General features: G+C 39.8%; 1 protein-coding gene across 3 annotated transcripts in view; it reads left to right on the top strand.

The window, feature by feature from the left end:
- Nucleotides 1-821: 821 nt before the first annotated feature.
- The window catches only part of znf385b (zinc finger protein 385B), a 59,090-nt gene continuing 37,451 nt past the window's right edge, over nt 822-22,460 (top strand). For all 3 annotated transcript variants that reach the window (XM_063500193.1, XM_063500195.1, XM_063500194.1), the window contains exon 1: nt 822-1,073. The gene's annotated coding sequence lies outside the window, so the exon portion shown is untranslated. The remainder of the gene's footprint in view (nt 1,074-22,460) is intronic.

Raw genomic sequence — 22,460 nt, forward strand, 5'->3', positions numbered from 1 at the left:
TTCCTGGGATCTGCTGGAGCCACTCCCCCAGCTGGCATTCCACGTTTGCCCTGCCTGCTAGCACCTTGCACCCTGCTGTTATGTGCTGAATTGTCTCAGGGGCATCTTTACACAGCACTGCACCTGTGGTCTTCTTTAGGAAGCTTCCAAGGATATACATATATATATCTATAGATATATTTTTAGATATATATATATGAAAATGGTCAGGTACAAGGACACAACCATTATCACACTCAAGAATTTTTGAACATGAAACTTTGATTTAAAAAAGGATAAATCGTTTCTGTTTTTTAATTGAACGTTATACTGCATTTGATGCAGATAATCTTAATTAGTCTTTGAAATGCCACAGACTGGATGAAAGCATAAAATAACACCCATGACGCCTGACGTCACGGTCAGGTGAGTTGACAGTAAATACTGACAGAGGACAACAAACACTGAGCACCGTTGGCAAAAGTGTGTGTGTGTGTGTGTGTGTGTGTGTGTGTGTGTGTGTGTGTGTGTGTGTGTGTGTGTGTCCGCGCTCTGCAGCCAGTATTTACAGTTTTTAAATGGATTTCACCTGCTTTTTTTCTGCCAACAACAAAAGCTGAAAACAAATCAAGGAGAAGCTGCATTTCACGCGCACTCACTCAAACGGGCGCACGCGCAGGCAGGTAAAGGCCCGTCTTCTTTAAAGTCCATCCACGTGTATTTTTTTTTTTTTTCATCGGGCGTATTTAAGCTTCTTTCTTTTGCTCTCTGTTGCCGTTTGTGTGTGGGGTTATGCGTTTATGTGTGTGTGGTGGCGCATGCGCAACACTACCTCTCTGGTCAGTGCAGCGCAGAGCGCGCGGCACTCCGCTGCTCCCACAGAGTTGATCAGTGTCCGGATACCTGATGGATGAATGGGATGGACGATCGATGACCGATCAGTTAAACCGCACGCGGGCACTCACAGAGCGGAGACTCGGATCGGTTCAGTATTGATTATCAGTGAATGGTACGGAACTGACAGCGCGAGCGGAGTTGTGCGCTTCAAACCAAGCAGGACTCTACTTTCTTTATCCATCCATCCTCGTCCTCCGGTAAGTCACCTTCCACCTGCTTCTTTCTCTCCTCCCATTCATTCACCTGCTCACGTGTCTTTGCTTTTCTCTTCTTTCCTTTGATAAATGAAGCTTATGAAAACCACGCAGCAGCACGAGCGTTTAAATATAATAGTTTTCCCGTTTACATATATCTCATTTAAATTTTTGGCCAGTTTCTCTTATACTGCCCCAAATGATTAGACTGAGCATACATTCATTTACTCTACACCATGTAGGGCACTGAAAGTCTCATATTAAAGAAATTGTAAATGCAGAGACATGACCCCTAAGATGTGTGGCAATGCCAATTTTATTTATATAGCACATTTCATTACAAGCAAACTCAATATGGTTCGGTTACATGTCATAAATTGATATCACCGACGCATTGATAGTTGCTGAGGTTTCTGTTTTTGAGTTGCATTATAAATATGCTGGAAGATGGAGAGAAACGCATCTCTTTCAATCACCCAGAGTCCTCAGGTGACACCTTCACTTGCCTTATTTCACAGTCATACCTTTAAATTATTCACTTTAACTGAGAAAACGCCACAAGTAGTCATATTTTAAAACTTGGTGATATGGTGAAAAATTCTTCAGAGTCACCAAAGATAATCACCTATGTCTTGATTAATTACATCAATCAATCAATCAAATTGTTTTTGAATTTTTGCAGAAGTTATTAAAAGAAATAACAGTAACTCACATTTGCCCTCTGGTGCAATGTACTTGAGTAAAATACCCACCAACACTGCACAACCTACACAATAAAAGTCCAATAAAGGGACCGCAGCAGTGAGCAAAAGGATAATGTTTTTAACTCTCATGAGGTAAAAGTAAAATTTAAATAGGCAGGTATTGTACGTCAGAATTATACAGAGGTGTACACTTACTCACCAGACACTTTCAGAACTGCCTTAATTCTTCACAGCACAGATTCAACAAGGTGCTGGAAATGTTCCTATCGATGAGACACCATCACACAGTTGCTGCACATTTATCAGCTGCCCATCTATCATGAAAAATTGTTCCAAAAAGGTGCCAGACTGAGATTTGGTGACTGTGGAGGTTTTTTGAGTGAATTGATTGTCATGTTATAAAAATCAGTTTGAAATGATTTGAGCTTTGTGACATACACATTATGCTTCAGGGGCTCAAAGTGTGCCATTACTCCACCAGCAGCCTGAACCACTGATACAAGGCAGAGTGAATCCATGCTTTCATTTATTTATGGCAAATTAAGAGCCTACCATCCAAATGTTGCAGCACGACATTTTTCAGATCTTCAGTTTTGAGCCTGCGTGAATTGTAGCCTCAGTCTTCTGTTCTTAGCGGACAGGAGTGGCACTGAGGTTTGGTCTTCTGCTGCTGCCCTTCTGTTTCAGAACTCATTGTGTTATGCATTTAGAGATGCTCTTCTGCACACCTTGGTTGTAACGAGTGGTTGAGTTACTGTTGCCTTCCTATCAGTATTACCGCAGGTACCTGACAGTCTTTAGTAGTAGCAGTATATTAACTAGGTTAAATAGAAAATGCTTTCAAAGCAGTAGTGACTTTTCAAATTGAGTTTGTACATGGAAAAAAGGAAATAACGAATATCATACACTGGTTTGGGGCAGTGGTGGTGAGGAGAGGACCCAAGCATAAGACAAAAAAAAGAAAAAGGAACAAGACACATGAAAAAACAAACTCTCTAAGTAAAACAGGAAATAACTAAAGGACGGTTAACTAACAGTGAAACATGATGATAGGGGATCATAGGAGAGTGCACAAGGAAGGCTCATTAACAAAATAACACAAGTAATGAATAAGAACTCAAGGAAAGCCCAGGGACTACACCACAGCAAGTCAAGAAGATGAAAATCAGCCCGATTCATTTATGGAATTTTAAGCATTTTTAAAAACTGTAGTTAAACATAAATGCTGTTCAATATAATTTTAAAGTCAGGACTAAAGGACAGAGAGAATAGAGCATATTCATGCTTGTTACTAACACAACACACACACACACACAGTCCAAATTGTCCAGCGTTGTCCTGTCTCACTCTCGCTTTGTCATGGAGATGTTAATTTTCACATAGATGACAGTGTGATGTAAGTGTGTGTGTGTCTGTGTGTGTCTGTGCTGGGTTTACACTGTAAAAGAATTAACACGGTGAGCCCTGGAGTTTTAAGGACTCAGTGTGTGTTTGGGGTTGCAGGAATGTTATCGAGTTAATTACTCTAATATTGATTCCCTGATCAGCTGGACTGTTGCTGCTCTGACAGAAACAGACTTGGAAACTGAATTTGCCCTGAGATGCCTAATCCTTTCCTTTCCTTTCCTTTCCTTTCCTTTCCTTTCCTTTCCTTTCCTTTCCTTTCCTTTCCTTTCCTTGTGCCTCAGTTTTTCTTGGATGTTCTTTGTGACCTGGAAACCTTTTTTCCCATTGTTCAGCAGTGTTAAGTGAGCAGAGCATCCATCCTTATATTGTTTTCCTTCCATTCCTCATTCCCAGCTCTGTGACTGCTACTCTTTGCTTTCTGTTTTGACCTTCAATGTCTCTCCGTCCTCTCTGTGTCTAATTAACACCAATCAACTTAACTAAAGCAGAAGCCTTCTTTTAAAGACATTAAGGGGATGCTGAAAGTCAAAGAGAGAGCACGAAAACATTCACAGTGAGCATAAAACCCCCCAAGCAAAAGAGAACCAGAAAAACGGGACATATGTGAGTAGAGTATATGAATGCTAACAGTTTGATCAAGGGAATAATAAATAATGTTGGTAAAATGAAGCACTGGTTATTACCCTGTTGTTGTGTGTGTTGGACCATTTTAACTTAGCAAATGTCTGTTAGATATATAAACTTCATGACATTTCAGCAGAGTATGTGCTAAGATAGCATTTGTGTGAAAATTGAGGGTAGCATGCTGGTGGATGCTGGTGCACGCTTGTGGTTAGCACTATCACTTGACAACGAGAGGGTTGGTTCAAACCTCCTGGTTGATGCTTCTCTGTGGATTTCTTTAGGTACTCTAGCTTTGTCCCACTGTGGGTCGTGTTATGCTAATTGGTAATTGGTGATTCAGTGTGGTTGTGGGAGTGTGTGAATATTTATCTCTGTGCTGACCCCCAGTAACTTGGATTGGATTTAATCAAGTTGTTTGGTATATCTCCAAAAGTTGAATCTGTCCATCTGGACGTAGAGTTTTCAGTGGGAGAAACGTTTCGTCACTCATCCAAGTGACTTCTTCAGTCTCAGCTGACTGCAGGTTTCCCCAGTCTTATAAACAATACATTTGCATAATGACTGAAACCAGCCCACTGAAGGAACAGTGGGCTGGGAGGTCAGTTCCTTCATCATAATTATGCAGATTCTCATGACCGTTGATCAGCAACCGCTGATCAAAGACCACTGATCAATGGCCATGAGTACCATTCACAGAGAGTTGGGGAATGCTGCAATCACAGCATTGTAAGATGGTGACAGATGCATCCCAGTCACGGAAGCGTTGGAGGTAGTTCGTGAGAGATTACAGGATGACCCCAACCTCAGCAACAGGACCACTCTCAGCATCGACCAAGTGTGTTTGCTTTTGGAACTGTGTCTTCATTCCACCTACTTCATATACAAGGGTCAGTTCTACAGGCAGAAACATGGGTGTGCCATGGGCTCCCCAGTTTCACCCATCGTGGCCAATTTGTACATGGAAGAAGTGGAAAAGAGGGCTTTGCTATCCTACCCTGGAACACCACCAAGCCATTGGTTCAGATATGTGGATGACACCTGGGTGAAAATCAAATGTCAGGACGTACTACATTTCACGGATCACATTAACTCGGTGGACCGACACATCAAATTCACCAGGGAGGATATGAAAAGTGGCAGGTTAGCCTTCTTAGACTGTGAGATTTCCATCAGTAATGGGGGACATCTAAAAGCTGACGTGTACCGGAAACCTGCGCATACGGATCAGTATTTAAGGTTTGACTCTCATCATCCACTGGAGCATAAACTGGGTGTCATCAGGACGCTACAACACAGAGCGAACACCATCCCCACTGACACAGCGGCCAGGGAGGCAGAAGAATAGCACATCAAGAAGGCCCTGAGTAAATGTGGTTATCCCAGCTGGACTTTTGTCAAAGCTGGGAAGGCACCTAAAGAAAGCTCTAGCTGATCAAGGAGAGAAGGACAACCGCTGCCCAAGCGAAAACCTGTAGTGATCCCGTACGTGTCAGGAGTATCGGAGCAGTTGAGACGCATTTTTTCTAAACACCAAGTCTCTGTGGCTTTTAAACCCCAAAACACGCTGCGCCAAAAACTGGTCCACCCAAGGATCGGGTCCCCCGACACAAACAGAGTAACATAGTGTACGCTGTTAAGTGCCAGGAGGATTGCCAGGATTTATACATCGGGGAAACCAAACAACCTCTGGCGAAGCAGATGGCACAACACAGAATAGCTACCTCGTCTGGCCAGGACTCTGCAGTCTATTTACACCTACAGGCCAGTGGACAGTCTTTCAATGATGAGGATGTACACATCCTGGACAGGGAAGAACGCTGGTTTGAGCGCGGAGTCAAGGAGGCCATTTATGTGAAAAGGGAAAGACCATCTCTGAATCGAGGAGGGGGCCTAAGGGTACATCTTTCGCCATCTTACAATAAGATTGGGGAAACCTGCAGTCAGCTGAGACTGAAGAAGTCACTTGGATGAGTGACGAAACGTTTCTCCCACAAAACGCTACATCCAGATGAACAGAATCAACTTTTAGAGATTTACTTACCTGGATGATTGAGCATGCATCAAGATGTTGTTTGGTATATTTTAAAAGTTTAAAGTTTAATTAGCTAAAAGACTAGCTGCTATAAACATCTTAAATTGCAGCATCTACAGTCATGTGAAACAGAAAGTTTTCTCAATACTCTGGGCAGTCCTGGGAAAAACGAAGTACATCCTTACTGATCCCATACGCCTTGAGAGGAAGTAGCAGTCAGAGAGTTTCTGGTCCTACCAGAAGTGACATCCCAGCAAATTCCGCCCAAGTAAAGATTGTACAATGCTCAGAGAAATTGCAAAAAGCCCAAGAGTTAGCATTTTGCCAGAGGGCTGCCAGAAGATGGGGCACCTTGCAGCCATTTCATCGACCATGAACTCCACTATATACCAAAGAGTCAAATGTGTGGCCATGTGTCCGACAGCTAAAGCTTGGCCAAAACTGGGTCACGCAACACAACAATGATCCCTGGCACATCTCAAATCCACAACAAAATGGCTGAAAAAGAAAAGAATCAAGTTCAAGTTATTGTTGCTAATGGTGTGATATGAGTCATAAGGTGTGCTTAGTCTTCCACAGGATTGTATAGAGTCCATTTCTAAAGTTAATGAGATGACAGTTCTGTCTGATAGGCAATGATGAGAGCTGTTTCTGTGGCTGACAACACCATGCAGAATATTGAGTTAATAGGTACGATGTTCAGGTGGCGGTGGACAGACAAACTGGCAAAATGTTCATGTTGGCTGTCTGACCTTTATCCTTGGGACTAAACCCAAGATACTCTCAAACAGATGAAGAGGCATATGTCTTTAAAAAAATGTAGACTGTATTAAGCTGCTGAAGGGTCATCAGGATGGGCTGTTAACCATCAGACTGCCTGGATTGTTGGTTTCTTTTGTCCAGTTGTACAGTAAATGTAGATTTATCCTACTGTAAGACACACACTTCTCCTCCACACAAATCAATTTTACCTATTTATAGAGCATGACTACATTACTAAACACTGCGTTTGTGTGTCCGTCTGCCAGGACTCCAGCAGTGGGCAGATTGAGAAGCAGCATGTTGTTACGTCAGGACAGATTAGTTTAGAAACCTGCAGAGAGCACACACACACACACACACACACACACACACACGCACATAGTGATGTAAGCACAAATTGTTCTTTCTGTACAAAATCTATTGTAGTTTTATTCTATGTGTGTGTCTGTGTGTGTGTATGTGTTGATTGGCAGCAGACAGGTGTAATGTCCTCACTGTAACAATGTTATCTTTGTTCAGTTAGAGCAGAGATTTGACATCAATATTTAATTAAGATCACATTACGTGTGGATTAATTATTTAATATGAGGTGGGGATGAAACTGTTGCTGAGAATGTCAGTATCCCCCTCTATATCATATTAAATCGAAGCCTGCAGCCAGCCAGCTTACCTTAATAGATAAAAACAGCTGGCCTAACATCCTAAATCCGCTAACCAACATTTGAAAGCTTGTGAACATGTAATTCTGTCTTTATTCTATACAGCAGCAAAAACAACATGACATAATGTCACATGTCAGAGTAGCTCTGTGGTGGAGCTGGAGATTGCAGTGTTTATGACAAGCTAAGCTAACCATTTTGCAACCATAGACAGTATAAATGGCCACCCAGTGATTTGTGAAATCAAATATTAAGCCTCAACTCTAAATATTTAAAACTTAAAAATTAGTTTAGTGTTGTACATAGGCGGTATATAAAGTGGAAGTAGCTACCATGAAGTCATCCACTTGTTTGTGAGGTCCCATTTCGAAGTCTCAAGATGAGTTTTTTTACTGTTGCCATCTTGATGTTTTGAAACCACATTTGATGAGAAAAGAACGGACGAGAGTGTGAAATCAGTTCACCATAAATAACCCTACTTCTGAAATATGGTGTGACCGAAACTTACACAATGGACTTTTGTATTATTTTTGAGTACAATAAAACTGGTCATTTGTCACAAGGGGTCACTACAGCGTATAGCTTTGTGTGTTTGATTTAATTTAATGCCAGATGTTCTTCTTGATTCAATTGTGTAGGGGACTTTAATCTTTTTCTTAGTATGACCTAAAATGAGTGACTGAGCCAATAAACTCGTCAGAAAATGTTTTACAGAGAGCAGTTGGAGGGCTGTTTCTCCGCTGTCTTCTATAGAACTATAAGTCTTTTTTACAACCACAGTTATCGCCCCTGTGATTATTAAAAACATTACAGGTTTAATGCGCATCCGCCTTAAAAGCCTTGTCTTTAATATACGGAAGTTATGTCTCTCAGAGGCTGAGAGATGAGCACACCCTGGATAATCTTACTTTCTGACTCTAATGAGCTTTGTTACAAAAGATGGCAGGTTTCCTTTCTAGATATTTGCCCAAGTATATTAAACACCCCAACATGTCAGTATCCAGAGTTGGAACCAGGATGGAGAATTGCAGTCTCACATGTCTCTCTGTAGTTTCCGCCTTCTTCCCCTACAAACCTCATTCCTATAGACACCATGTTCAGCAATAAAAAAAAATAAATTAAAAAAAAGTATAAAAAATCATGAAGAAAGAAAAATATAAGATATTAGTTTAAAGGAATCAGCACCACTTGGTCATATTTACTGTCAGAAGCATAGGCTGAGGAGGAGGAGTGGCAGCATTCTTTCCTTTTAGCTTAATAATCAACTATAGGCACAAACAGAGTTCCAATTAATTTGAAAGCCTTTCTCTTAGCCGTATCCACCCTAATTGGAAAAGTCAAAAAACTGTTTTAGCTGTTGTTATTTATCATCTAACTGACCCTTACTTAGAATCTCTTTGTGATTTCACAGACTTTTTCTCTGATTTAGTGCTCAGTTCAGATATGATCATTCTAATCTTTCCCCTCACACCCATTTGGTTGTGGCAGATGGCTGTCCTTCCCTAAGCTTGGTTTGGCTGCAGGTATCTTCCTGTTAAAATTTAGTTTTTGCTCACCGCTGTTACCAAGAGCTAGCTCCTTGATTTTTTGGGGTTTCTTTCTAAGTTATTGAGTCTTTACCGTACAATATAAAGCACCTTTATGTAACTGTTGTGAATTGAATAATACACTGTATAATAAAATTGAATTGAATTATTTAATTTTAGCCTTAATTCAGAATGATCTGAAATTAGTAATTGAGACCATAAAGTCATCAGGAAAATATTTAATGAGGTCACAGAAGAAGGGAGCTGAGGGCTGTTTTCCCTTTGATAGAGCTGGAAGTTTTTTCATAATCACATTAGTTGTCCCCTGCTGGCCCATTCTTCCAGATTTGCTGAGTTTTTTTTTTTTTTAGACAGAGAAGCTATATCTTGTAACAGAAACACACCAGAGTAGCATTCTCTCAACTCACAGCAAGAAAGGCACTTCCAAAATGTCACATTATTCCTTTAAATAAATGTAGTTGCATCAGTGCAGTCATGACATTACTGCTGATACATCTGAAATAAGACTCAGAGTAAGTAGTGTTTGCTTGGTAGTTTTGATAAGCGAATGTTTCAGATAATGCTGAAGCACATACACATTGTTCGCCCTGACAACAGTGTGAAACAGTCCTACTGTGTTGACCCTCGCACGCGGTGTTCTGTGACTTTAGCAGTGACTAAGAGGGTATGTGGAGTAGTTAGCTACATGCTTCCTACAGTGCATAGCACTAACAGCTAGCCACCTCATTACTCCCATTCTGTCTGCTGTGATTTATGGCGTTACCTGTGTATGTGTGTGTGTGTTTGCACCTGCTTCCAGGTTGTTTCAGGAAGTTTTAATTAAATTTCTGTCATGTGACAAAAAGTAAATGTTGACAGTAATGAAATGTGATTGGGTGATTATTATCAGAAACACAATTGACACATACACAATTGTGTATATGTGTCACTGTGTAAAAAGAACGGAAGCGTATGAAGGAAAAGTTGGCTGTATATGTGGCTGCGTGTTTGAAAGGAAAAAGTGTGTGCATGTAAATAGGATGGCAGTGATGAAGTGTTTCCGTGCGACTCATGTCTCTGAGGTATCACAAACGCACACACACACACAAACACACACACACACACACACACAAACACACTGAGATTTTGAAGGTCACACTGCACAACACACTCTCACACGCTGTGTCATCAGTTGAGAGACTGTGGAAAGTTGTCAGGAGTTCCACCTGTGAGACAGACACTCAGACCACGTCCACACTAATCCAGTTGGTTCTGAAATTATCGTCCATGTTCGGGATTTTTGTGCTCTGAAACAGCTGAAAAAATAAGAAAAACATATTATATTTTGGTCTGGGTTGGTCAGGGGCAATGTGCAGGATGGAAGACCTTATTTGTATGCTGAATATCATGTGATTAGTATTCAGGGGGAAAGACTGCAATAATGCCTTTCGCATACATAAAATCATAAAATCTAATGTATAGTCCTCTAAAATAGGGTAACATATTGTATCATTGTTTCCTGTGCAATTCTGACAATCCTTTTATGGAAGGATTATTCATTGAACTGCTTATAAGCTCAGAGACAACCAGAGGACACTTCAGGAAGTCACTGTCCTTGAGGCGGTCGGGCATATAATGTCTTGTAAAATGGCAAATTGCAGGTGGTGAAAAGATAGTGATGGATACTCATATGTCATCTCTTTAAAGCTTGCCTTCTCTCATGCTCATCTCATAAATCATTTTTTAATATATAGCTGATCTCACAATTTAATTCTTGTCATTGACATGCTCTTATATTTTTTATCACCATATAATTAAAAGAGCAGAAACTATTGAATTGATCCCACAAGTTCTTCTTGTTAACGTACAGATAGTAACTTCTGTTCTGCTGCACCCAGACATGAAATTGCTGTTTTACTGATCATAAGGCCATGTGAGAGAATCAGCATAGCTACAGTATTGTGCAAAAGTATTGAGTGACCCTGGATTTCTTTATATTTAGCTTCCCAGCAGCCAGATTTTGTTGTGATTTTTAAAGTAGTCTTGAGCAATACTTCTCCAGGTTTTCTGAGGGTCTTTCAAAGTTTTTATTCCAATATTTTAAGATGATCTTTAACAAGCAACTTTACATTGATCTATGAGTCATTCAAGCGTGAAAAGGGCACCTAACCCAAGAGATAAGCCAGTGTCGTGTCTACACTACACAGACAACTAAGCAAAGAACCAATCTGAAATCTTATCATGAAGCACTCTGTTGCTAGCAGCCTGTCACTAAAACTCAGAGTTCGTTCCCATTTCTATAGTAGTATTTATGAGTAATTCCAAAGATAACACAAGTAACTGGCATAAAATTGTATGATGATTTTGAAAGCACAATTAGCTGAAACCTTGGTGTATTCCAATATGGTGTGCAGTGTGTTCTCAAAGGATTTGAGGAAACTGGACAAGTGGAGGACAAATGAACATGTGCGGGCCTAAAAACTAGCACATGAACAGCATCGGGTAGTCGTGTTCCAGCAAAGACCTGACACAGAACCTGTTAGATGAATAATGGGCCCTCAATTAATCCATCAGGTGTTCACTGAAGCCTCATTACAAATGGTCTCAATGGAAAGAAGCCATTCTTACGGAAGGGAAACAGGGAGAAACGGCTGAGATACGCCAGATTACACAAGAACTGGACTGAAAATCTGTGCCAACAAGTCTTATACAGTGATAAATCCAAATTTGAAATAGTTTGTTCAAATTGTCATTAATATGTAGAGGGGAGCGGGAACCTTGTCAAAATTAATGAAATTTTGAATACAGAAAAAATTCGTATTGGTAACAACTTCATTTTTCAGCTTGCCAATGATTATAAACGCAGAATACAGATCTCTGGTTTGGAGCTGCATTTCAGTCAGTGCTGTGGTTCTTGACAAAAGTAGTAGCAATCAATCCGTAAGTACCATCTGATTTTGATTCACAATACAGAACCATCTGGAGAACATCTAGATTTATTTTTCGGCATGATGATGATCCCAAACACACTGAAAATGTAGTAAAAGCATACCTGGATCGAAAAACACACAATGGACCACTGTCAGTAATGGACTGGCCTCCCCAGAGCCTGGACCTCAACACTATTAAAGCAGTGTGGGATTTTCTTGACAGAGAACAGAACAAAAGGCAGCCAACATCCAACGAGTCCTTCAGGAAGAAATTAAAAGAAAGATTGGCTAAAAGAGTTCAGACTGTAATGAAGAAAACGTGGTCATACCAAATAATATAAAGAAAAGAAGGTTAGCCTAAGACTTTTGCACACTACTGTACATGTTGATGAAAACTATGGTCTGTGGTTTGATACCTTCACATTTTAAACAAGCGATTATGGAGAATGTGTTCAGGAAGCTGGCGTGGTGAAGGATAAATATGTTATTCTGCTTTATTATTACTGTCAACAACTCTTAAAATCCAAAACCAATGCTTCTGACACTCAAGAGACAGTGTGTTACACTGTTTCTGCAACTTCCCCAATCTGATCCACCATTCAAACTCTGTTTATGCATTTATCAGCGGACAGGGGAGGAAACATAGTAGATTCGAACTTCTTTCCTTTTTGAATTCTGCCCCTGCATTTTTGTGTGTAGAAATAACGCTTGTCTGCTGTTAATCACATATTTTAAACAGGTTTAACCTACTCTGTTATTTCACTACTATAAATTTAAAAAATCTAGTAAAACCCCTGGACCTCTGCTTCAAGTCCAATGTTTCCTTTATAGAATACACATTTTTCTGAGGAGGCTCAGTAATGACACAGAGCTAATTATCACATTTGCTGGAAACCCTCTTCAGCAATAGAATAATCCACATTTTATACTGTAGAGACTGTTTAATCCTCTGATCCCCAAGACAGAGGGATGGTGTGTACTGAGTGAAGCTGTGTTTGTCCAGTCTAATGAAAGAGCATGTCACCCAGTGCAGTAGTATGGCAGTAGAGGTTTCTGGACGTGTGTTAAGCTCCTTGGCACAAAGACATGAGCTATACCAAGCTTTACGCACACAGTGCCTGTTATCAGTTAATTTTTGACTATGGTAAAGGAGATTCATTGCTCCTTTTTGGCCGTTAAAGTTGCATGTTTAGCAAGTAACATGCACCAAAAACAGAAAGAGTAAAGATTTGTTTAGTGACTTGACTGGCCCTGTGTTGAAATACCTGCCACTCAGTCAGGACGACTGTGTGTGTCAACAGGAAAGCATCAGTAAAGTTAACACCATAAAACACAAAGTCACAGTGTCCTCAACATGAAGGTGACGGGTGTTCCGTTTATAGAAAAGGTGGCACATTTTCACACTTAACATCCTCTCCTCTGTGATGTCATTCAGTCTGCTCTAAACTTCAACGCGCTGTCTGAAATACCTTTAGAAGAGGAGAAACTTAAACTGTCTGCCAAGGTGTGCGTTTCTGCTTTTGTCTCGTGTTTCTTCCTCCATTAGTTAAGTGGAACAACTGTTGAATGTTTGATGAGTCAGCATGTTGAGAAAGAAATAATGCCATAGTCATCTTCTCATCTGTTGGGCAAAGTAGATGCTTTTTTCTGGCCTCAGCTTTGAGTCCTTAGCTTCTGTTACTGTGAATAAAACTGATGCACATTTTGGCCGGTTGATATCTTAGACATTTCTACTGGGAGTCCGGTGACTGAAGATTGGCGGTGTAACCTGTGGAGGGAGGCCCCACTTTGGTGTGCTTTGCAAATTAATTATTTACTAGGCTGAATTTGCAAGGAGGCACAACACTGATTAACAAAGTAAAATGACAACCAGACATAGTAGCTCATCTGGTTTAAGAGCCGTCACAGTTCACATGTTATTCCAGGGGAACAGGCTGTTTCACATTTTGCGTTATTTCATTCTGTCGTGTTTCTTCATGATGATTGACAACGACAAATAAAGAACGTGTAACCTTAACTTTGATATCAAAACTATCAGAATTATTTTCTGAAATCCAATAAGCTGAGGTACAGTAGGCTAGGACTGCTAATACAGTCTCTCTCTGCTAGCTCGCTTCTCTCTTTTCTAGTAGCAGAAGTTACAACCTGTGTAAGCTTGGACAGTTGCAGCTGTCTCCACATTGGATGCCCCATTTTTGTTGAAGTTCTGTAGATACATGGGTTATAAAGAAAATTCATACTCAGATATTAATTGATGCTGAAATTAATGTTAATTTAAGATACACATTTCACATTACATAAGACAGGCATTTCTGACAGTATTGACAGGAGGAAGCCATCTATGCTTCCTCCAGCTGACTCACAAATTCACAAAGCACCACCGCAAACAGTCAGACAGACGGCTCTTCCCCTCACTAACAGCTGAAGTAGTTAATGTTCATAATGCTGAACAACACTTTAGGAGGAATTTCAGAGTTGATTAAAGATCAGAGTTGATCCAGTTTCAACAACACTGAAGTATTAAGCAGTTATAAACCTGGCCAGTGCACACATTATCATTAGCCGTTTAACCATTAGCACTTACCTAATAGCCACATTAGACTAATATTAGTTAATGCTAACATAACATTAGCCTGTTATCATTAACTAACTAGCGGACTGTGGTTCAATAAAGGGGATGATTACTCTAGACTGAAGGGGATGCAGATAGAATATTGAGCCATGAGATTTGGAGAGCTGGGCGCTTTGGTGCAGAACAGCGGGGGAACTGTAGCTAAACTGAGCAGAGAGTCCAGACTGTGGAGGACTAATAATTGGTATGTACTACCATGAGCGGTATATAATTGGTGTATACTACCAACAGTGGTATATAATTGGTGTGTACTACCATCAGTGGTAGATAATTGGTGTATACTACCAACAGTGGTATATAATTGGTGTATACTACCAACAGTGGTATATAATTGGTGTATACTACCATCAGTGGTATATAACTGGTGTGTACTACCATCAGTGGTATATAATTGGTGTGTACTACCATCAGTGGTATATAACTGGTATAAACTACCATCAGTGGTATATAATTGGTGTATACTACCATCAGTGGTATATAATTGGTGTGCACTACCATCAGTGGTATATAATTGGTGTATACTACCATCAGTGGTATATAATTGGTGTGTACTACCATCAGTGGTATATAACTGGTGTGTACTACCATCAGTGGTATATAATTGGTGTGTACTACCATCAGTGGTATATAACTGGTATAAACTACCATCAGTGGTATATAATTGGTGTATACTACCATCAGTGGTATATAATTGGTGTGCACTACCATCAGTGGTATATAATTGGTGTATACTACCATCAGTGGTATATAATTGGTGTGTACTACCATCAGTGGTATATAATTGGTTTATTCTACCATCAGTGGTGTATAATTAGTGTATACTACCATCAGTGGTATATAATTGGTGTGTACTACCATCAGTGGTATATAATTGGTTTATTCTACCATCAGTGGTGTATAATTAGTGTATACTACCATCAGTGGTATATAACTGGTATAAACTACCATCAGTGGTATATAATTGGTGTATACTACCATCAGTGGTATATAATTGGTGTGTACTACCATCAGTGGTATATAATTGGTTTATTCTACCATCAGTGGTGTATAATTAGTGTATACTACCATCAGTGGTATGTAACTGGTATATACTACCATCAGTGGTATATAATTGGTGTATACTACCATCAGTGGACAGCCATGATATTCTGAAGTGCTCACACACACTCACAGAGAGGTCAGAGGAATTTTTTTTGTGAGGAACAGCCAGTTGAGTCAGACAACTGTCAGTAGATGCTCAGAAGAGTGCAAGTGGTAATCTCTATTATTAGACTACAGATTATACTAAATGAGCTACAACTGCAGACATGCACACACACACACACACATACACACACTTATCTTTGGATTATAATCCCAGGCCCACAATCTCCGTCTGGCTCAACCAATCATGTCCCACCAAATCCTGCACAGCCTGCTGGGTAACCTACATTCAATAGTGTGTTTATCTGTGTGTGTGTCTGCGTGGGTGTTTGTGTGTTTGTGTGTGTGTGTTTGTGTGTGATTGCTGGTGGTAATCCCCAACAGTCTGTAATAGAGGAACATCTGGTTTATCTCATTGACCCTGAAGTTTCCTTTTTTTGGGAGGTGAAAAACAGAATATGAAAAAAATAACATTTACAGATACTTTTATCTGTAAATAATTCATGTACATGTCATTAAAAAGACCTCAACTAAATGAGTATCATATCCTAAAATTAGCCTAGTGGGGAGTTTTTGAGACAGAAAAACAAGAACAACACCTTTAAGAGAAACTAGTCTACGGTGGTGCTGTTTTTCTTTTTTCACCTCAGAATGTGAGCTTTACAACATAAAACATTTCATTCCAACTGATTAATGTTCATAACTGTGTTGATGGGTCTAATGATTTCACAGTATATTTCTTCCTCTAAGTCTGCCTGTGGCTGGTGGGGACAGGAAGGCAGTTCATTAGTGTCGGGGCCCCTGGGGTCTCGGGTGCCTTTGTTAGCAGTAGCAGTCAGTGCTAGCAGTGCAGTTCTGGATTTTAGTGTGAAACTGGAGGTTCACCTTGAGCAGTTAGTGTCAGGTCCTGATGGAGCAGAGCAGCTATTTAAAGACAGAGCTGAAGTCACATTGTCCTGAAGTGAAGGTTGGACGTATAAAACAATCTCGCTGCGCCTCCTGTTATAAATACGTGTGTGTTTAATCTGTACAATATCTTCTCAGTCATAAACATGAGAGGATTAAAATTCATACAAACACACCCTGAATCTAAACATGAGCCAAATAAAATCCCTGACAACAGTCTGAGTTCACAATGAGAGAAACAGTTAATAAATCAATAATAACTATAAGAAATAATCAGATTAATTAAGGCAGTTATCATAATGACCTTTTAATGTTGTCTCCCTTATTAATCTGAAAAGGGGATGTGATAAAATAGATTAACAGATGTGACCTTCACATGCACAGGTTATGTTTTTACTCGAACACTTTTCTGCTCATTCACCCTTTCACAAACACTCTCACATCAGTGACAGCGGTCCTGCAGTGCAAGACTCTTGCCTGCTACTGTGAGCTGCTTTAGTCCTTTTTCACTGGACAGCGGCTGGCCTGGAAAATCTCCGGTCACTAGGCAAAAATGTGAATTCCCTGAGCAGCTGACGAGTGGTTGCTGGAAGGTTGCTGAGTGAAATTGGTTGCAATGAAGGTGCAGCACCAAAATCCTGTTTATGATTGCTCTGATCACCAGCGGTTTGCATGGAAGATGCTGACTTGTCTGGAAATACTCACCATTTACTAGAAAAAGAGCTCCACAAACCCAAAACAGAGATTGTTGACCTTGAGAAAAAATATTCATTACCAAAGAATGGTCTCAGCCTCAGCCACAACGCTGCCAGTATAAAACAATACTTCTATTGGGGCTGTCTCTTAACTTATCAAAAGAGAACTGGTGATATCTGATGACATGTCAGCTGTGCAACATAAATATGCGTAAATGGACGATTGTCCATTAAAATAACCCTCAGTTGACCTTTTTGTTGCTCTTGGCATGTACTTTCAGAGTGTTTGCAAACTAGTCAGCAACTTACATGCAAAGTACTGGCAACTGTGGCAATCTGCTTGTGACCAAAGCAATTACATGGAGGTTTTCAGTGCAGCACTTTATACGTCTTTGCTACCACTCACTCACCTGTTGCAGGCTTGTGTGACTCAGGTCTTAGTTTCAGTGGCTGTCACATCACGACTGCTGGTGTTTCATATTAAAATCTAATTTTTTTAGTTCTTTTTTTGTGTGTTGGTTTCTATGTGGTTGGGTTATATCTGGACCTCCATCAAAAATAATGACTCAAAAATGTGTCTGTGATTTTTTTCACCAATCCATGATTTTCACATCTGAAGATGTCTGCATGTTGTTTATTTGATCTCTGCAGACGCCCACATGCAAAATCTGACGCCGTGCGCACCGACTGTGCTCGAGCTTGAAAAGCAAACCGGACACTAGCTTTGTGCTCCATATGTACTTCATGATGTTTAGATTAGTCAAGCAGTTTGCAAATGCGATTTGCTTCAGGAGGTTGCCGTGATGCTGTTTATTCATTCAAACGCTTATCCACTGGAAAAAATGAACTTTTGTGGTAAAAAAAAAAAGTTTGAATACTTACATTGCGAGGCGTTTAGTGTGCTTTGGAGATTGCAGGAAAATAGCAATGGCATAAATAGTTTTTAAACTGTGTGTTTATTAATCTAAACCTGCTGAGAGGCAAACAGTAGCTCCCCTTTTGACAGTGAAGTGAATAAAGAAGATTTTATCTTTTTTTTAATGTAGGAGAAAGAGAGAGGTTTTAGAGACAACACGGACAGAAAATTGAGCATTTGGGCAGATGACAGTGTGCCTGCAGGCAATCATTCATGTGAGTGCTTGTATCACTCATGAAGTGAGGACCTAAATCTGTTTGCACAACCACACTGTGGGCAGAAAACAAGTCTACATAAATCATTACATTTCATAGGGGAAGACTTAAGTTAAGGATTAGGGAAAGTCTACAGGAAATGAATGTCAGTCTGCATGATGTCCTCTAATGTGATGGAAAAACACCGGTGACATCACCAGCGGTGTTTTTACAGCACAGCGTTTCTCTGACAACCGCAAAACAGTCACACAGAAGTCTGCACTGTCTGCAAACGTGTCATTCCACCTGTTGGAGCTTTTCATTGGGCTGCCGTGACTCCTTAATTCCCTTGTTTGTGTCTCTTCCTTACAACTCTAAGGATGGAAGAACTTCATTTTCCTAATGAGCAATGGGCTTTCGCTTTGGGCAACAACTTAACTTTCCTATAATGATGTGTAAAAACAAAAAGAGCAGCTGTTTTATTTAAATAAGAGTGCATTTCATGTGATTTCTGCTCTTCCAACACTTATTATATTACAAGTCTGTTGTGGCCTCATGAAAAACGATTCTGAGAAATAACAATTATTATATTTTTACTAATGTCCACAGAGGGATTTTATTTTATAATAATCCTTCAAAGACCTTAAATAACAAGCTGAGCTCAGCAGAATATGTTAAAGTATGAGGCTACAGTGCAAAAACAGTCTGTGATTAAAGTCAGGTAAGAATTACTCATAACAACATTTTCCAGTGGATGATTAAGAACAATTGGTGAGACATGTAGCTCCATAAGCAGGAGTTTCTATGCACTTTTTTAGGGGGCGTATGGATTCGAAGCTTTAATTACTGAGTTATTTTCAAGTCAAGCAATAATATAAAAGCTTCCTCATGTTTTTACATCTCACTCTTCGTCTCCTTGGAGATGCTCACAAGATTAATATCCAAAGTGATGGTAAACCTCACCCGATTCCTTGTTATATATCTCTGGAGACAGGAGAAAGCACGAGAGTGGTAATCACCTCGTGTGTCCTCACGGTGCGTTCAGGTTTCGGCCCCCTGCAGCTCTTCAGATTCACTTTAGCCTGAACACGAATGCGATCTCATCCCACTGGTAGTGCTGTGTGTGGCTTTATGTGAAATGCTGTTCATATACAGATATGGATGTGGTATTTGGCTAATTCCTGCACTGAATGCCAGCTCCAGCATCCAGGCTTAAGCATTCTACTTGCTACAGCAAGCCATAAATCTTGGAGCGAGTCTAAAGAAGGGGTAAGGCTGATGCTCAACATAAACTAGAAGACAATGAAAACACTTAAAGAGAGCCAATCTGGCAGTGCATCACCTTTTATTCAAAGACTGGAGAACTTTGAGGCTTTTGATTTGCAAAACTGGAACTAGATTTCTTTTGAGACTATTTCCCATCATGTCCCGGATATAAATTTACAAGAACAAATATTGAAGACTGAAGTGGAAGCAGGGGCTTGGTGCAACATTTGACTGATGACTTCCTGTATGTGATTGATCTTAAGCTGTTAAACATTCTGGATTTTCTTGTAAGTTCGAAGTTTTATGGCCACCGTACACTAAATGATTAAATTGAAACGAGCATGCCAGTTTTATGAGTTTACTGTGACTCTCAGTAATTGCCTGTGAGACTGGAATTGCTTGGAAACTGAAGGTGTAAGGCTGACATAAGTCACTTCTTCATAGCTGTAGCATTTTAGCAAACATGTAGCACTATTGCACTTCTTGTGTCAACCTTAAAACAAGACTTTTAGGGAAGTATTTGGCTGGACATATCGAAAAATAAATCCCCTCCCTAAAAAAATTAATGACAAAATCCCAACTTTAAGTAATTTGATTACATGTAAGTTTTGCACATAATTTTGTTACATAAGTACAATGCAACGGAATCTGGTCAAATGAAATCTACTTGGTTGGTATAAATTCACTTTGTACTAAGCATATATTATTTGATGATTCATTATTTGAATAAGCAAACCTTTGATTTTCTATATTTCTGCTGCATTTTACTCAAAATTATCGCTTGATGTTTATGAATTTTAAGACTTATTTTTGAGAGCAGGTCACTATCTTTGTGAATGAAAGGATTGTACAGTGTATAATAAAAACAGAAACAATGCATGTTCAGAACAGCAAGATACTAAAAAATGCGACAAAATAAGCAGATACAATGAAAGCACAGTGAGTCTCAGTGAGAGCATGTAAAAAAACATCAGTATGCAAAATGCTAACATTATTAGTGGATTAGATTCTCATTTGCATGGTATTTAATTTAGCAGTTGTTTTCACCTCCTTCTAAAATTCTAGTGTCACGATAACGTTTGTCTTACTAATGAAAGATGAGGCTGAAAATCTGTTTATTTCAGTTATTTTTTGGATATAGAAACTTTTGCCTGTTTAATCCCTTTAGAAGCTAACATGACGTAACATTATAATGTTTTTTTAATTATAATGTAATACTGTTACAGAACTGACTTGTGATGATGCTTTCAGTCAGATTGCTCTTTCGTGCATTACAGTGTTTTATTATTATGCTTGGTTGATTAGGTTAGGAACTGTCGCGGTTTTACACATGAATGAACTGAACTTTTAAACCTTTAAAAATAGATTTAAAACAAACCAGATGCAGTAGAACCGGCTTTTGTATTTTACGTGTTGACAACTGGAATCATTAAATCATTAAACATTGTTACAGTGGTTTTGTGAGTTGGTCCCTAGCTGTGTTACAGCTTCGAACAGAAAAATTAGGCCTGAATTGAGCCTTTCTGGTAGCTCTTCCTCACAATAACTTCCATAAAGGCAGTGTTTAGCTAGTAGTTTCAGGTCAGAGCTATTCCACTTTTGGTTTTGAGGTTAGACATGAATTAGTTTGCTGAGAGTTGACCTTGTACATTCTGCTGGAGGGAAATCGCAGCCTTCAAGAAAGCTCTCTGTGTGCAAATGAAAGAAAGAAAGAAAGACTAAGCAGATATTAAAACATTTATATGGAAACTGTTTGGTTAGACTGATTCGTCCAGTTCTGACCCCTCCTCCCCTCAACACAACAAAACAAGAATATATGTGAAAAATAGCAATGGAAAGATTTTTTTCTGATTTGACCTCTTTCAAAAGACAGCTGTGAAAATATGTGTAACGCATCAGTGTGCATCGCCTCAGAAACTGCAGTGAGGCAACAGTTTGTCACAGTGACATTTTTCAAGACCTTACAGCAGAAGAAGATACGGCCTGCACGCAATTACTCATGTGATTAAGAATGTGTTTTACTTTTAAACAATTTGACACTGTTTTACAGTGAGAATATGCAATTTATATATTCACAAACGCACAATTTGTAACGAGTTTGTTCTGATGTTGCTTCTCAGATTAATTCAGGGACAAACATCACACTGTATCTAGTACTTTGTTTCAACATCTCTGCTGCTGGCTACCGCTTCGTATACTGTGTGTGTCTTTGACCACTGTTATTACCAGTTCCAAGCCTCGGGGTGACAGACAGCCACTCTCCGATCTCTCTCTGTCTTTTCAGATCTCCATTAGTTTCTTTTCCCTGTCCTCCCCTGAGGTTACGCTGTGTGCGTGCATGCACGTGTGTCTATGCGGTGTCTCTTTCAGGGAACAATGACATACATTGGTGCCCCTCGCCTCTTTATCTTTAACCCCAGCAGGATTCAGAGCTTTCCACTACTCAGACGAGCTCCTCATTTGTCCACTCGCAGAAATAAAAACACTGTGGGAGCAAGACAAGATCAGATTATATAAGATTTAACATGGGGAGAACTGGTATCGTCGGTTATGTTGTCACATAAGCTGAAAAGCATCTCTGGTTTGAAAAAAACTCTTCAGACCAGAATAATGGTTCATAAAAGATTTCATACACCACTGAACAATAACACACGCCTGGTGGTTCCTGAAAAGTTGACATACATTTTGTACATAAATGGTTTTTAACTAACAATAGTCAGTTAACATTAATAGTAGTGCACATGTTGAGTGAAGCTGGCAGTGGCTTGAGCAGGACCTGGGCATTGTACGGCCTCCGGGTCACATCCGGCCCTTTGGTTACCCCTGACTGGCCCACATGAGGAAAATTGAAATGAAAAATAGACAGCATGCAGTTTTCCCATTTCAACATCCAAACACTCCTTCATAAGCTCCATCAGGGAATGAATTACTGTTTCTTTCTTTAATTTTGTGGGAAATTATTTTGACGGTGACTGCTGTTTTTCAAAGTTTATC

Source organism: Pelmatolapia mariae, linkage group LG16_19, assembly GCF_036321145.2.
Source record: "Pelmatolapia mariae isolate MD_Pm_ZW linkage group LG16_19, Pm_UMD_F_2, whole genome shotgun sequence".
Lineage (NCBI taxonomy): Eukaryota > Metazoa > Chordata > Actinopteri > Cichliformes > Cichlidae > Pelmatolapia > Pelmatolapia mariae.